Here is a 16,067-nt window from a genome sequence, read left to right as displayed (position 1 = left end):
AGTCTTTTTAAATTTATTAAGACTTGTTTTGTGGCCTAACATAACAAGTCTATAGACTTCCATATGTACTTGAGAAGAAAATGTATTCTGATGCTGGGATAATTTCATGTGGAGAAATACAGCCATAAATACAGTTGAAGAAAATGGAAGAAACTCTACATTGATACATTGGCACAAACAGGAAGAACACATGCTCTACCCAGACCTACTTATGTGTCTGAAGGTCGATTTTGTACATGCTCTTTTAGAAACACCAACCTGAAAAGATATTGTTAGCTCAGGTGAGAGAATGAGTACACATATGAGGTGTGATAAAAAACTAGGGTGAATGTTTAAATTAAAAAATAATTTATTACAGTAAAAGGCACATTGCCATTAATCCCCCTCAAAATACTCCCTCTTGCTTCGAACACACTTATCCCATTGTTCTTGCCACTTTCTGAAGCAGTTCTGGAAGTCCTCTTTCATGAGTGTTTTTAATTACACTGTTGTGGATGTCTTGATATCTGGAATCGATTTAAAATGTTTACCTTCCATGGTCATTTTGACTTTGGGGAAGAGCCATAAGTCACACGGTGCCAGATCTAGTGAATAAGGTGGATGAGGACACACCGTAATGTTTTTATTTGACAGAAATTGCTGTACCAAAAGTGATGTGTGACATGGAGCCTTCCTGTTGTGATTAAAAAAAATATGGTGAATGCAGCTGCTTAGTGCCATCCATTGAAAAGGCAAGAATCTTTAATACGGGAAGCTGCATATCGAACCTTAGTAACAGTGTGTGACAAATTTCAGCTTGTCAATGCAGTCAGTCTGGTGTGAGCTACAGTTGAGAAAAAGTGTGTGTTAAAGTGTGCCGTAAATCATCCTCCATCATGACAATGCTCTGTGTCACACATGGCTTCTGGTATACAGCAATTTCTGTCAAATAAAAACATGGGGCCGGCCGAGTGGTGTGATGGTTAAGAACTGGCTTGGGATGCCAGAGGGCCCCGGTTTGGATCCCACATATGAGGGCCAGTAACACTGCCCTCTACAGCTAAGATGCTGAACAACAGCTCAACCTGGAGCTGGGCTGCCATGAGTCGCTGGCGACGGCTAGGCTGCAGCCCCTGCTGCAGTGGGTTGCCATGGGCTACCGTGTGTAGCCAGCAGCCAGTGTGAGCGGCCAGCAGCCGCAGTGAGCGGCCATCCAGAAGCCGGCGACTGATCTTGCCTCCCCCGGGAAGAGTGCAATGATGGTGCCAACTTGGGCCAGTGAAGCAACATCCTCTACAACTAGACTGAAGAACAAAAGGACAGCAACTTGTCTGTTCCCCTTCCCCCAATTCCCCAGTGCTGTTCCCATTCCCCAATTCCCCAATTAAAAAAAAAAATCTTAAAAAAAAAACTAAAAAAACCATTACGGTGTGTTCTCATCCACCTTATTCACTGGATCTGGCACCGTGTGACTTGTGGCTCTTTCCCAAAGTAAATATGATTCAGGACATCGAGGAAGCCACAACAGCGCAACTAAGGACACTCATGAAAGAGGACTTCCAGAACTGCTTCAGAAAGTGGCAAGAATGATGGGGTAAGTGTGTTCAAAGTAATGGATAGTATTTTGAGAGGGATTAATGGCAATGTGTCTTTTACTGTACTCATTTTTTTAAACATTCACTGTATTGTTTGATCATACTTCATATAATCACAAATGCACACGGATCATGACTCTATTTAAAAATTAGCAAACAATACTGTAGAAACATTGATATGTAAATTTCTAAAATGCTGCATCTTAAATTTAGTTGGCAAACACCACTTGAGCTATAAGTATGAGTTTAGTCTTCCACATAGAAACCAGACAGTAAACAATAGAAAAGCTTCCTATTGTTTGAAAACACCATTTTAAGTAAAAGACTGTAAAAATGCATAGATCTGTAATAAAAGAATTGGCTTTAAAAGAGTACTCCCCTTTCACAGTATTTCTTTTTACTTCATATATGAGTTATTGGTTATGCTATAGAATTTAACTGTTATAGCACTAAAAGGCAACTATTTAGGGAAGAGGCAGAAAAAGGAATGTATGTAAGACAGTATTTCTTTTAGGTACAAAAAGAATAATAGTGTTTTTTAGGAAGACAAGATAAAAATTAATCAAAGCTAGTTTGGTTCTCAATGAATAAAAACAGTGGGCTAAATATTGAGCTGCTCTCAGTGATTTCCAGTCAAGACAGTGGAGCAGGTAAATACTGGTTTACCTCCTCTCATGAACACATCTGAATTACAACTAAACTGCAGAGCAACCATCATTGAGAATTGCCTGAGGTTTGGTTGAACCAAAGCCCTACAACTGAGGACGTACAGAAGAAGCCACCTCGAGACTGTTAGGAGAGGCAGAGATTGGAACGGGCTGGTCTCACACCCACGTGTGACCATTAAAAATTGGGAGGGATAGCTTGGCTGTGGAGGTCCCCCCACTGGAGGAGCGAGGGATCCCAGCCCCACACCAGGCTCCGCAGCTCAGGGTTTCAGTACTAGGGAGAGAAGTACCCTTAACTCCTGGTTGTCAAAACCAGCGGAGATTGTGGCTGGGTGAGACAGGCCAGCTGCAGTCCCAAGTGATCCTCTTAAAGGGCCACACATGGACTTACTTACTGATGGACTCACTGGCTCTGAGCTCCAGCTCTGGGGCAGCAGCTTGAAAGGCACCAGGGAAATATGGGGAGGAACTGAGCTGTCTGGCTCAAGGTAAGGGCTGGAGGGGCAGCTTTCTCTTGGACTGAGGAGCTGGAGGAAACCATTGTTTCTTTGTTGAGACATTCCCTCCGGTGTGAAGACACAGGTGGCCATCATATCTGAGTCTTCATCAATCTGGTTAACACCATTTGTTCATCCTGCCCTGATGATTCTGAGAACTGGCCCCACCCACCTTTCAGGCACACCCAAAGCCCCTTCCAGCAGCTTTTCCCTACAAACGGCCTGCCTTGGCTTATGCTGCAGCCTTTCCTAAAATCTTTCAAAGGTTCACAAAATGCACACAAGCAGCATCTGGCTTCAGTGTGTCCTGTATCTCTGGCTAAGTCTGGCACCAGTGACAGCTGGCCTTGGTTCACGACTTGGCCTCTCAAGGTGCATTCAAGTACAGTGTGGGTGGCGGATATCTGTGGATTGCTTTGTGGCTCATGCCAGGTGGCCTAGGGCAGGGGATAGGCTGTGGCTGAACTTGGCCTGCATCAGGTTCCCTCCCAGGAGGCCTCGGGGCTGGCATACCCAAGTGGTCAGCTTTGGACTGAGCCAGCACGTCACCCGGCCGCCTCCAAGGATGACATATCCAAAGGGCAGTTTGGGCATACACCAGAGCCTTGCTAAAGCTAATCCTACTTTGTAGGGTTAGCCCTTGTACCACACAACTCCACTGTAGTCACAGCCAGTCCTCACAACCAGTAAGCCCAAGGGTCAATCCCTCCCATTGATGTGCAAACAGCAACCAGGGCTTAACTATAACAGGAAGGCACACAACCCACAAAAGGGACACACCTAGAGCACCTGGCTCTGGTGACCAGGGAGACTGTGCCACTGGGCCCCACAGGTAACCTACTATATAAGACTACTAAGATTGGAAGATATAGTAGCTCTATCTAATACCCTGTGTTTGTACACAGGGAGGCAGCCAAAATGGGGAGACAGAGAAACGTCCCAAATGAAAGAACAGAACAAAGCTCCAGAAAAAGAACTAAACAAAATGGAGACGAGCAATCTACCAGATGCAGAGTTCAAAACACTGGTTATAAGGATGCTTAATGATCTCGGTGAGAACTTCAACAAAAAGATGGGAAGCATAAAAATGGAGCTAGGAAACATAGAAGTGAACCAGTCAGGAATGAAGAATACAATAACTGAAATGAAGAATACGTTAGAGGAAATCAACAGTAGATTACATGAAACAGAGAGTCAAATCAGCGATTTAGAAGATAAGGTAGCAGAAAACACCCTATCAGAAAAGGAAAAAAAAAAAAAGAGGATAGTTTAGGGGCCTCTGGGTCAACATCAAGTGTACCATCATTTGCATCATAGGGGTACCAGAAGGAGAAGAGAGAGAGCAAGGAATTGATAACCTATTTGAAGAAATAATGATGGAAAACTCCCATAACCTGGTGAAGGAAATAGACATAGAAGTCCGGGAAGCACAGACTGTCCCAAACAAGATGAACCCAAAGAGGCCCACACCAAGACACATCATAATTAAAATGCCAAAGGTTAAAGACAGAATCTTTTTTTTTTTTAAAGAAGATTTTTATTGGGGAATTGGGAGATGAGAACAGTGCTGGGGAATTGGGGGAAGGGGAACAGACATGTTGCTGTCCTTTTGTTCTTCAGTCTAGTTGTAGAGGATGTTGCTTCACTGGCCCAAGTTGGCACCATCATTGTGCTCTTCCTGGGTGAGGCAGATCAGTTGCCGGCTTCTGGACGGCTGCTCACTGCGGCTGCTGGCCGCTCACGCTGGCTGCTGACTACACACAGTAGCCCATGGCAACCCACTGCAGCAGGGGTTGCAGCCTACGCTGTCGCCGGTGACTCATGGCAGCCCAGCTCCAGGGTGAGCTGTTGTTCAGCATCTTAGCTGTAGAAGGTAGTGCCACTGGCCCTCATATGTGGGATCCGAACCGGGGTCCTCTGGCGTCCCAAGCCAGCTCTTAACCAACGTGCCACTCAGCCGGCCCTGAAGACAGAATCTTAACAGCAGCAAGAGAAAAGCAGTTAATTAGCTACAAGGGAGCGCCTATAAGATTGTCAGTTGATTTCTCAACAGAAACTTTGCCGGCCACAAGGGATTGGCACGAAATATTCAAACTGAATGAAAAGCAAGGACCTACAACCAAGATTACTGTACTTGGCAAAGCTATTATCTAGAATCCTAGGACAGAGAAAGGGCTTCTCAGAAAAGAAAAAGTTAAAGGAGTTTGTTACCACCAAACCAGTATTACAAGGAATGTTGAGGGACTTCTTTAAGATGAAAAAAAAAATCAGAAATATGAATAATATAATGGCAGTAATTATGGTTCTGTCAACAATTACTTTAAATGCAAATGGATTAAATGCTGCAGTCAAAAGACATAGGTTTGCTAAAGGGATAAGAAAGCAAGAACCTGGGCCGGCCGAGTGGTGCGTTGGTTAAGAGTTGGTGTGGGACGCCAGCTCTGAGCAGCAGGGCCCTGGTTCAGATCCCATATTAGGGCCAGTGACACTGCGCCCTCTACAGCTAAGATGAACAACAGCTCGACCTGGAGCTGGGCAGCCATGAGTTGCCGGCGACTGCGTAAGCTGTGGTGGAGCTACAGTAGGCTCTGGTAAGCTACTGTGAACGGCCGGCAGCCATCGTGAGCTGACAAGAGCCGCTGTGAGCAGCTGTCCAGAGGCCGGTGACCTATCTGCCTCACCTGGGGAGAGCGCAATGATAATACCAACATGGGCCAGTGAAGCAGTGTCCTTCACAACTAGACTGAAGAACAAAAGGACAGCAACTTGTCTGTTGCCCTTCCCCGATTCCCCAATAAAATCTTAAAAAAAAAAAAAGCAAGCAAGAACCATACAGATGCTACCTAAAGAGACTCACTTCTCAGATTGGAAGACACACACAAACTGAAAGTAAGGTGATGGAAAAAGATATTTCATGAAAAAGGAAACAAAACAAAACAAAAATCCTGGGGTACCAACACTTATACCAGACAAAATAAACTTTAAAACAAAGGCTATAATGAGACAAAGGACCCAGTAATCCCACTTCTGGGTAGTCATCAAAAGAAACCCAAAATGCTAAAGCTGCTTTGAGGGAATGTGTGCTTCTGTGTTTTCCCCAAAAATAAGACCTAGCTGGAGAATAAGCCGTAGCATGATTCCTCCAGGCTATGGAGGGCACGCACCCATTGCATGAGAGTTTTCAGAGAGAAGGGTTCCTTTTTTCACAGACGACTTCAGCTTAAAATAGTCAGTATGCCAGGGTGCCATAATTTGGCACCTAAAATCATGCTATGGCTTGTTTTCTGGCTAGGTTTTATTTTCAGGGAAATGAGATATGTTCATGCAGCATTGTTTACTATGGCCAAGATGTGGAGGCAGCCTGGGTGTCTTGTCGATGGATGAATGAATAAAAAAGTGGTGCATATATGTAATGAAATATTACTTGGCCATGAAATGGAGTGGGTTCTTGCTATCTGTGGCAGCATGTATAGACGTGGAGGGTATTGTGCAGAGTGGAGTATGTCAGACAGAGAAAGACACATGCCACATGATTTCACTTAAAATGAACCTAAAGAACAAAATAAACAAATGAAACATTAACCTTACACCGTTAAGCATTTTGATGATTGTCAGATGGGAGGGGGATGAGAGGTGGGTGAAAAGGGGGAAGGGATTAAAGAAATACAAGTTGGTTGTTACACAGTAATCATGGGGATGTAGGTATAGCTTAAGGAATATAATCAATAACATTGTAATACCTGTGTATGGTGTCATATATGTACCTAGATTTATCAGAGTGATAGATGAGAGGGGAGTTGGGCAGAGTGAAAAAGGTGAGGGGATTAAATACAAATTGGTAGTTACAACATGGGGATGTAATGTAAAGCATAGGGAATATAGTCAATAATACAGTAATAACTATGTATAGTGTCAGGTGGGCCACTATACTAGTCAGGTGGAACACTTCTTAATTTATATAAATATCTAACTATTATGCTGTACACCTGAAATTAAGATGAAGGGGAATAAGAGGTTCAAATGTCCAGGTATAGAACAAATAATTCTTGGGGATGTAATATACAGCATAGGAAATATAGTCAGTAATATTGCGATAGCATAGTACATTGTCAGGTAGTTGCTAGTCTTACGGTGATCACTTCTTTGGGTATATGTTGAATATGGTGTACACTTGAAACTAATATTGTTTGTTAGCTATATTTCAATAAAACTATTAAAAAAAATACTGAGCTTCTTTCTGTGTATCTAATAATCAGTGCCTTGGTCACCATATTGCGAATCTCTGGGGTAGTCATCTTGGTACTTGCCATGATAATCATCTGGGTATTCTGCCTGATAATCGCTATCACTGATTTCCAACCCATTTGTTCCTATCCCTTGGCTTCCATTGTGAATGACAGGTTCTGTTGGAGCAGCACAGTGTTTGGGATCATATACTTGCTGCCCGAGCCCATACACACTTTCTTTCTGGGAAGCGACTTGTTGATACCCGTGTGTAGAGAAATTGTTGGAATTGTCCATTGGTTGTAAAGTTAGTTTCTGATTGTAGATGTCTCTTCTGGTACCTGGCGTTAACATTTCCCACCTGGCTGGCTCCTTTGTTGTTGCCCATCTGCAGACTAATCATGGTGTGGTCAAAGTTTTGTCAATTAGCATTTTTGGATCATGATGATGCCTCTTGGTCCCATAGACTTTCATACCTGCCTGGCTGGTGCATTTGGTGGTTCCCAGCTGTAAACTAGTTACACTTTGGCCAGCTTTTAATTTTCCTTCATCAAAACATTTTGTTTTTCTACGTACTTAACTCTGATGTCATTAGTTATATGGAAGCCTTTTGTTTTAGCAGACCTGCTAGAGCCACCAGGGTAGTTTGAACCTGCGTCATGTTTCCATTCTCATAAGATAATTTGCTTCAAATATGTCATGTGGTTTCATATCATCAGCCTGAATTGCTTTGATAAATTTGTCAATATTCTCCAACTGACGCCAGTTTAATGAGGACTTGTTTACCTTCTTCACTGTGCCGGGCTGTAGTTGTTTATGAGTTCGTAGAGCAGCGGTTCTCAACCTGTGGGTCGCGAGACCATCGGAAAACAAAAAGATGTTTACATTATGATTCATAACAGTAGCAAAATTACAGTTATAGAGTAGCAACGAAAATAATTTTATGGTTGGGGATCACCACAACATGAGGAACTGTATTAAGGGGTCGCGGCATTAGGAAGGTTGAGAACTGCTGTCGTAGAGGATTATGCCATCTTTTAAACCCAGCTGAAAGTTGGTGCATGTGCTCATGCCTGTCATTTCTTTTAGCCAATTGCAAAGATCTGCCTGATCATACTTGGAAGCAATCTTGTTCTTGACCTGCACAGAGCCCACAGGAAGGGCCCTTGTTGAAGTGGGTCATGGTGGTCAATGGGTGAAGAGGCTGTACTCAGCTAGGGGGTTCTTGCACTTGGTTTCCCACACCTGGCCCCAAGGAGTGGCTGCAGTGCCAGACGCTCATAGCTTGTTTCTCTGGATGGTAGAGGATGCAGGTGGTACCTTGGAGGCTCAGGCAGACTGGGTTCTGCTGAGCCTTTGTTCTGTCCTGGAGTCCCACATGCCTGTTAATCTTACTTTAGTTCCTTTCTGTATGAGTTGTTTCTCTTTCGCTGCTTTCAAAATTTTCCCTTTTGTCTTCGGGTTTCAACAGTTGAACAGTAATGTATCTTGCTATGGATTTCTTTGAGTTTATTATTGTGGGAGTTCATTGAGCTTCTTGGATTGTATAATTTTGTCTTTCATCAGATTTGGGAAGTTTTTGTGTATTATTCATATATTTTTTTTGTCCCCTTTTCTTCCTTCTGAGATTCCTGTTATGCATATGTTAGTATACTTGATAGAGAAGAAAACAAATAGGAACTCAGGAAACAATGCAGGGAGAGCAGAAAAAAATTTCAGGAAAACTTAGTTTACTCAGAAATAAGAGATGATAATGACGAGACAAGATGAATGCTATAAAAAAGAATAATCAGAGAGAGAGTGTTCTAAAAATGAAAACATGATAGGTTTGCCCTGCCTCCCCCCTCCCCCAAATGTAGAAGGGATGGAAGATAAAGTTGAGGAAGTTACCCAAGGAGAAGAACGAAGACATGGAAAATGGAAAAAAAAGGTAGGATAATTAGAGGATCAATGTAGGAGGCCTAAAGTCCAATTAATAAAAACTATATAAAAATAACAGAAAAAAAGATGGAAAGGAAGAAATTATAGAAGACATAAGAAAAAAATTCCAGAAGTGAAGGATTTGAGTTAGAAATTAAAAGAGCCACCTGAATGCCCAGCAAAATGAATGGGTATCTGCACCAAGGCTTATCACTTGGAAATTACAGAACACTGAGGCAAAGAGAATATCCTAAAAGTTTCCATAAGGAAAAACATGGTTCAGTAAAAATCATGGAGAATAAGAATGGTATAATTTTCTCAGTAGTAACACTAGAAAGTAGAAATCCTTGAAACAATACCTGTAAGATTTTGAGTGAATGGTTTCTAATCTAGAATTTTAAACTTAACAAAATGTGAAGATAGAATAAAGACATTTTAGACATGCAAAGTCTTATAAAATTTACCTCCTATTGAGGCTTAAGTGGGCTCAATAAGTAGCATTCTCTTTCCCTACCTGAATTCTGAGAGAGATAAAGGAAGCATATGGTGAACAAAATATCATTTTTATTATGGATACGGTTTACTTTGGAGAATAGGACTTGTATTTTCAAGCGATTTGCTAATAATACTCAATGCCAGAAATTAGGCAGACTTACCCATTCAGCAGAGGCAGAGCTAATAACTACGAGCCCTGTGTGGAACTTATACCTGTTAGTATTAAAGTATGAATGAGAGAATGGAATTTTGTTTCCTGGGATTTTGCACTTGGGTGCAAAGAGGAAGGAAAGGGGAAGATAAGTTTTGCCCAGATCATTTTTCCAAACCCCATCTCCTTAGGAAAGGAATGAATGACATTGGTGGAAAGAAGTCAGGAATGTTATCATAATAGATGTTCCTCTACATAGAAAGAAATGGCAGAAGTGGGGCACAGTTATTTTCAATACCTGTCATGTTCCCTTTCTTAGGAAGCTACTGGAAGATGTGCTTCACCAAAAAGGAATAAATCATGGAAGAGGAAAATAGAGTCAGCATGAAAGAGTGGATGGAGTTAGTAGGGTGATAGTGAAAGGAAGTCTCAGGGTGACAACTATGATGGAAGTGTAGTTGTGACCACAGAGTGCCAGACAAAGGGTGTTCAAGGAGAGAACAACAACAGAAACAAATAGATTACTTGGTGTATTTTAACATATTGAGACAAGATTCACTCTCCTGTCAATGAATTATTGATAGGCATATATAAAAACTTTAGAAAAATGAGGCAGTGATTAATTGCAGATAAAACTGAAAAGTATCACAAAAGGTGTGGTTAAAAAACCTATATCTATCTATATATTTATATCTATACCTATACCTATTTCTATATATTCAAAAGGCTAGGTTACTGTGCCAAAGAGATCCAGTAATACTACAGTGGCTTAAAAAGCAGAGTTTTATTTCTCTTTCATGTAATAGTTGCTAGGTGAGTGGTCACCAGATCCAGATGAACATGAGTGATTTGTTCTGTATGGTCATTCAGGGGCCTAAGTCCCATTGATGATGATGTCCAGGCGAAAGGCTAGCTGTGTGGACTTTACCTGGGCTTTTTAGAAATGTAGAATGTCAGTCCTCACTGCAAACCTACTGAATTGGAATCTGCATTTCAGAACTAGTTGATTCCTGTGCGCAAAAGTTTGAGACTCACTAGTCTGGATTAGAACATAATTGTTGGCTGTATGACTGAAGATGAATGATTTGAGAATTTTATCCATTGAGAAAGGGAGAGCATGGAAGAGGTAAGAACTTGATCTTAAGGACATACCTAACTTGAGTGAAGGTTGGAAAATGTAGTCTAGCCATGTGGCCAGGACAAAGGAGAAAATGAATTTTGATGGATATCTAGAAAACTGTGCTCTAGTCTAGTATTTGACTCAGCCATGAATAATATTGGCATACCATATTAAAATCATCCTGCGGGGACGGAGGTGGGATGGGAATGTCCGTATAATTCTGTCTCTAGGGGGAGGGTTTGAGACAGTCAGATCCTTATCTTCCATAGTAGGAAATCAGTAGATAATATCTAAAGCTAACACAAAATAAGTATCAGCTTAATCTAGAAATTAATTAATCTAGAAATTAATTAATCTAGAAATACGGAGATAGTATTAGAAGAAACAGCTGAAAGAGTTGAAAGTAGTTGCTTCTGAGGAGAGATTGGTAGTCAGTAGGAGAAGACTGTTTGCCTTATAGTACTTTTGACTTTTTGAACTATGTAATTATATTCTTTTTATAAAAAGCAAATTGGAAAAAAATCCCTGAGGTCCAAATAGGAAGTAAATACATGACAAGTGTTAAGTGTTAAGTGCTATGAGAGAAGAGCAAAATTCATAGAACAAGACATATTTTTCTGAGCCCAGCCTAGGTGGTAGGTGGGTAGTGGATGGATTAGGGATGCCTTTCTTGGAAGAAAGACATTTTTTAGTTACAGTGTAGACTGTAAGTTTTGATGTGATAAACATCTTTTGGATTTATTATATTTTTTAAAAGGAGGAACAATTAATAATTTAAGCTAATTTTGATCCATTTAACAAAGTTATTAATGCCTGCGTTGTAGTATGCACTATAGTTGGCACTGAAGATATAATGGTAAGCAAAATCAGCAGTGGATTCTTACCTCTTGGAATTTCCAATCTAGTGGGGTCTAGTGGGGTTAACTGACATGAATCAAATTCCTCATTGTGTGTAAAGTTGTGCAGGAGAGTATGGTTTCCCTTCACTTCTTTCAGAACCACTCCTTTGAGCAATGATTCTTCAAATGTAGTCCCCAGTCTGGCTACCTTGCATCATCTGGGGACTTGTTAGAAATGCAAATTCTCAGGCCCCCATCCCAGACCTATTGATTAAAACTCTGGGGAATGGGACCCTATAGTTGATTCTAAAGAATGCTAAATTGAGAACTGTCTTAAAGATAATTGATATTTTGAGGTTTGTTTATTACTGCTGTTATTTCAGTGTTAAAAAAAACCAACTGCATATGCCAGGTTATATACTTATTAATCATTTAATGACTTCTAAATGCTCGATAATATATTTAGAATTTATTAAGCACATACCATGTATAGTAATTCAGTCTCTGGAGTCCTAGTTTATATGGACTTCTTTTGCCTAGCAAGCTTTTTTCCTGTAAGAGAGCATTGTTTACAAATGCTACCTGTTTTTTTTTAATTGAGGTAATAGTATACAATACAATATTATATTTCAAGTATATAACAATGATTCAATATTTGTATATATTGTGAAGTCATCGCCACAGTAAGTCTAGCTAACATCGGTACAAATGCTGTGTCTTTATAGATAGAGCCTGAGAGGTCCCGGTAATTTTCTACAACTTGTAAAATGATCAGAACCATATATATTAGCATCACCTTTTTGAGATTTCCATAGAATCGTAATATTTTAGTTGGAGTAGACTCTAAGGATAGCCTGCTTCAGCCACTTATTTTATAGTTTAGTAATCTGTGTCTCAGGATTAGTGTCGTCTTGTTCAGTCACTCAGTAGCTGGTGGGTCTCAGTGGTTGGAGGCCTTAGCTGAAATTGGTTTATTATTATTATTATTATTATATATTTTTTAAAGATTTTATTCGGCAATTGGAGAAGGGGAACAGACAAGTTGCTGTCCTTTTGTTCTTCAGTCTAGTTGTGGAGGACGTCAATTCACTGGCCCATGTTGATATTATCATTGTGCTCTTCCTGGGTGAGGCAGATCGGTTTCCGGCCACTGAACGGCTGCGCACAGTGGCTCTTGGCCACTCAGGCTGGCTGCCGGCTGCTCACGCCAGCTGCCAGCCAGTCACGGTAGTTTTACGGCAGCCCACTGCAGCCTTACTACAGCCTACGCCGTCGCCGGCGACTCACGGCAGCCCAGCTCCAGGTCGAGCTGTTGTTCACCATCTTAGCTGTAGAGGGCGCAGCATCACTGGCCCTCATATGTGGAATCCGAACCGGGGCCCTGCTGCTCAGAGCTGGCATCCCAAGCCAGCTCTTAACCATCATGCTGCTCGGCTGGCCCTATTATTATTTTTTAAGTGGAAGCTTCTGATAGCTTTCTGTAATTATGCCTTACAATAGTTGTCCCTGTCTGTCCCGTGGAAGGGTTACTTAAATGATAACTATTGCTGTGATTAGCTTCTCTGTTAGTTATGGAACAGTTCTTTAAGGCATACTTTCTTAAGTAGTGTAACCAAACAAGTTTTTTAAGTCTGAAGCCCCAGAACTTGTAGGCCAGTCTGCCAATTGAATGATGAATAATTGTAAAAAGGTGTCAAAAACTTCTCTTGAAACAATTGCAATATCTGCCAAATGCTTTAATTTGCAGCAGGAAAAGACCAGTGTGAAGCATCAGTCCAAGAGTAGATATTCTTTCAATTGCTGGTGATTTTGAATGTCTACTAAGTACCGCCCATTTGGTAGGCATTGTAAGAATTCAAGGAAGATAAAAGACATGTTTAGAATTAGAAGTAGGAAATGGACTGATATCTTAATGATTTACTTAAAAATCAAATGGAATATGTTTCTAAATACTCTTGTTTTCTATATTCAAATACTTTTAAAGAAATTCATGAAAAATTCTTTGTATTTTCTAAAATTTTCTAAAAATATAACCAGGAACTAGAAGGTAGGTTTGACATTTTTTATTTGGTTCAGCTAATTTTGTTATGAGTGTGCACTGGAAAGCAGTGAACCTTATTTTCAAAATCCTCTCTCTTCAGAATTTCATTTTTAGGAATTACAACTGTTTGGGGGGGAATTTTTATACTGTTGATAACTTAAAAGTTAAAAATAGCATATTTTTTGTTTTGTTATAAAATTGCCACACCTTTTTTGAGATAATAGAATATTTGCTCCTCTTATAAGATGGGGTAGATGAGAAAATAAATGTAGTCTGTTTTTTCATAACACACCGTTCCTATTAAAAATTTAAATGTACTGGGTTGGCCGAGTGGCGCGATGGTTAAGAACTGGCTTGGGACGGCAAAGGGCCCCGGTTCAGATCCCACGTATGAGGGCCAGTGACACTGCCCTCCACAGCTAAGATGATGAACAACAGCTCAACCTGGAGCTGGGCTGCCGTGAGTCGCCGGCGATGGCATAGGCTGCAGCCCCTGTGGCAGTGGGTTGCCATGGGCTACATGTAGCCAGCAGCCAGCGTGAGCGGCCAACAGCCAGTGTGAGCGGCCAGCAGCCGCAGTGAGCGGCCATCTAGAAGCCGGCGACTGATGTGCCTCGCCTGGGAAGAGCGCAATGATGGTGCCAACTTGGGCCAGTGAAGCAACATCCTCCACAAATAGACTGAAGAACAAAAGGACAGCAACTTCTCTGTTCCCCAATACTGTTCCCCTCTCCTAATTCTCCAATAAAGTCTTAAAAAAAAATGATCTGATATCGAGATTCCTAAAAAAAAAAAAAAGAAATTAGTGGTGAAAAACTAGTTTGGTTTTGGTTTAAATTTTAGTTTTCATAATTTCTTAAAATACTAATTTAGGAAAAGTACCTAATTGTTATTTTTAAAAATAAAAGACAATGTTAACCTGGACAGAGATCAAGACAGAGAATGTAAAAGACTGTATTACAGGTAGGAATTGTAAAAGTTAGGTCCAAGTTGAGAAAGATGTTTCAGTGGACACATCACTAGGTAAGTTTAATTTATTTTTTTTATTTTTAAAAAAAATATGCTTTGGGCTGGCCCAGTGGCTCAGTTGGGTAAGAGAGCAAGCTCTGGGCAGCATGATAGCCGGTTCGATTTCCACATGGGCCGGTGAGCTGCCAACAGGTGGCAGGATGTCTCAGTTGGTGAGAGCACGTGCTCCTAACAGCAAGGTTGCCGGTTTGGCAAGGTTGCCGGTTTGACTCCCTTATGGAATGGTGGGCTCTGCCCTCCCGCAACTAAGATTGAACACAGCATCTTGAGCTGAGCTGCTGATGGGCGGCCAGATGGTTCAGTGGTTAGATTGTGCGCTCTTAGCAACAGGGTTTCCATTTTGAATCCCGCATGGGATTCTAAGATTGAACATAGCACCTTGAGCTGAGCGGCCACAAGCTGCCGTTGGGTGGCTGGATGGCGATTGCACTTGGAGCTGAGCTAGCTGCGCCCTCCACAACTAAGATAGAAGGACAACAACTTGGCTATTTCCCTTCCCCAATTCCCCAACACTGTTCCCCTTCTCCAGTCCTCCCTCCCCCCCCAAAAAAAGTTTGCTTTGGCATAAACACAGATAGTTGGGAGTAAATGACTGGTATTTGAGCTTTTTATTTTAGGTAATATTTTTGTGTTTATATTGGGTTGTTGGAAAAGTCATGATGCATTTTTGCAATGAAAAACAGAAAAAATATGTCATGACTTTTCTGACAACCCAATATTATGTGTAATTACATGAGTAGAGGTGTTTGCCCAGATTTGTAATTTAATTAACCAAGTAAAATCAAAGGTGCTACACATGCAGTTTGTTTTGGCTGAGTAATTTTTATTTATATTGTTAATCTTTGTTTAGAGGCATAGTCTGAATGTAAGGCATCTAGGGCAACGTAAGCAGCAAAAATTTCTGATTTCCATGTAATATGAGTATTTCTAACATTGTAATAATTTAACAAAATGCAGTGTTTTCATTTGTTTATAATTTGTGCTCTCTGGTAAATGCGAAATTGTTACTATTATATTTTAGAGCAAAATGAGTTCTGACTGATTTTAGTGTTCTTAGTATCTTTTTAAACTTTTTTTTTAGAGGAGTTTTAGTTTTACAGCAAAATTGAGCAGAAATTACTCAGTTCTCCTATACTCTCTCTTCCCCCAAATAGGAATAGCCTCTCCCACTGTCAACATCCATGCACCAGAGTGAGTGGTACCTTTTTATAGTCACAAACCTACACTGACATCACCCAAAGTCCATTGTTTACATTAGGTTTCACTCTTACTAGTATACATTGTATGCATTTTGATAAATGTATGACACGTATCCATCATTATAATATTATAAAATTTAACTCACTTTTTTTTGTGTTTTTTTTAAAGATTTTTATTGGGGATTTGGGAGAATGGGAACAGTGCTGGGGAATTGGGGGAAGGGGAACAGACAAGTTGCTGTCGTTTTTTGTTCTTCGGTCTAGTTGTGGAGGACATTGCTTCACTGGCCCAAGTTGGCACCATCATTGC

At 40.9% G+C, this 16,067-nt stretch overlaps 1 protein-coding gene and 1 pseudogene across 1 annotated transcript in view; one reads left to right on the top strand and one right to left on the bottom strand.

Annotated features, from left to right (window-relative positions):
- The window catches only part of TUT4 (terminal uridylyl transferase 4), a 117,767-nt gene that overhangs the window by 18,739 nt on the left and 82,961 nt on the right, over positions 1–16,067 (top strand). The window lies entirely within an intron of this gene.
- LOC109372593 (calponin-3-like) lies at positions 6,985–8,146 on the bottom strand (annotated as a pseudogene).

Source organism: Hipposideros armiger, unplaced genomic scaffold (genome assembly GCF_001890085.2).
Source record: "Hipposideros armiger isolate ML-2016 unplaced genomic scaffold, ASM189008v1 scaffold_646, whole genome shotgun sequence".
In the NCBI taxonomy this organism is placed as follows: Eukaryota; Metazoa; Chordata; class Mammalia; order Chiroptera; family Hipposideridae; genus Hipposideros; species Hipposideros armiger.
The sequence above is the reverse complement of the archived record's forward strand: the minus strand, read 5'-3'. Positions and strand labels throughout refer to the sequence as shown.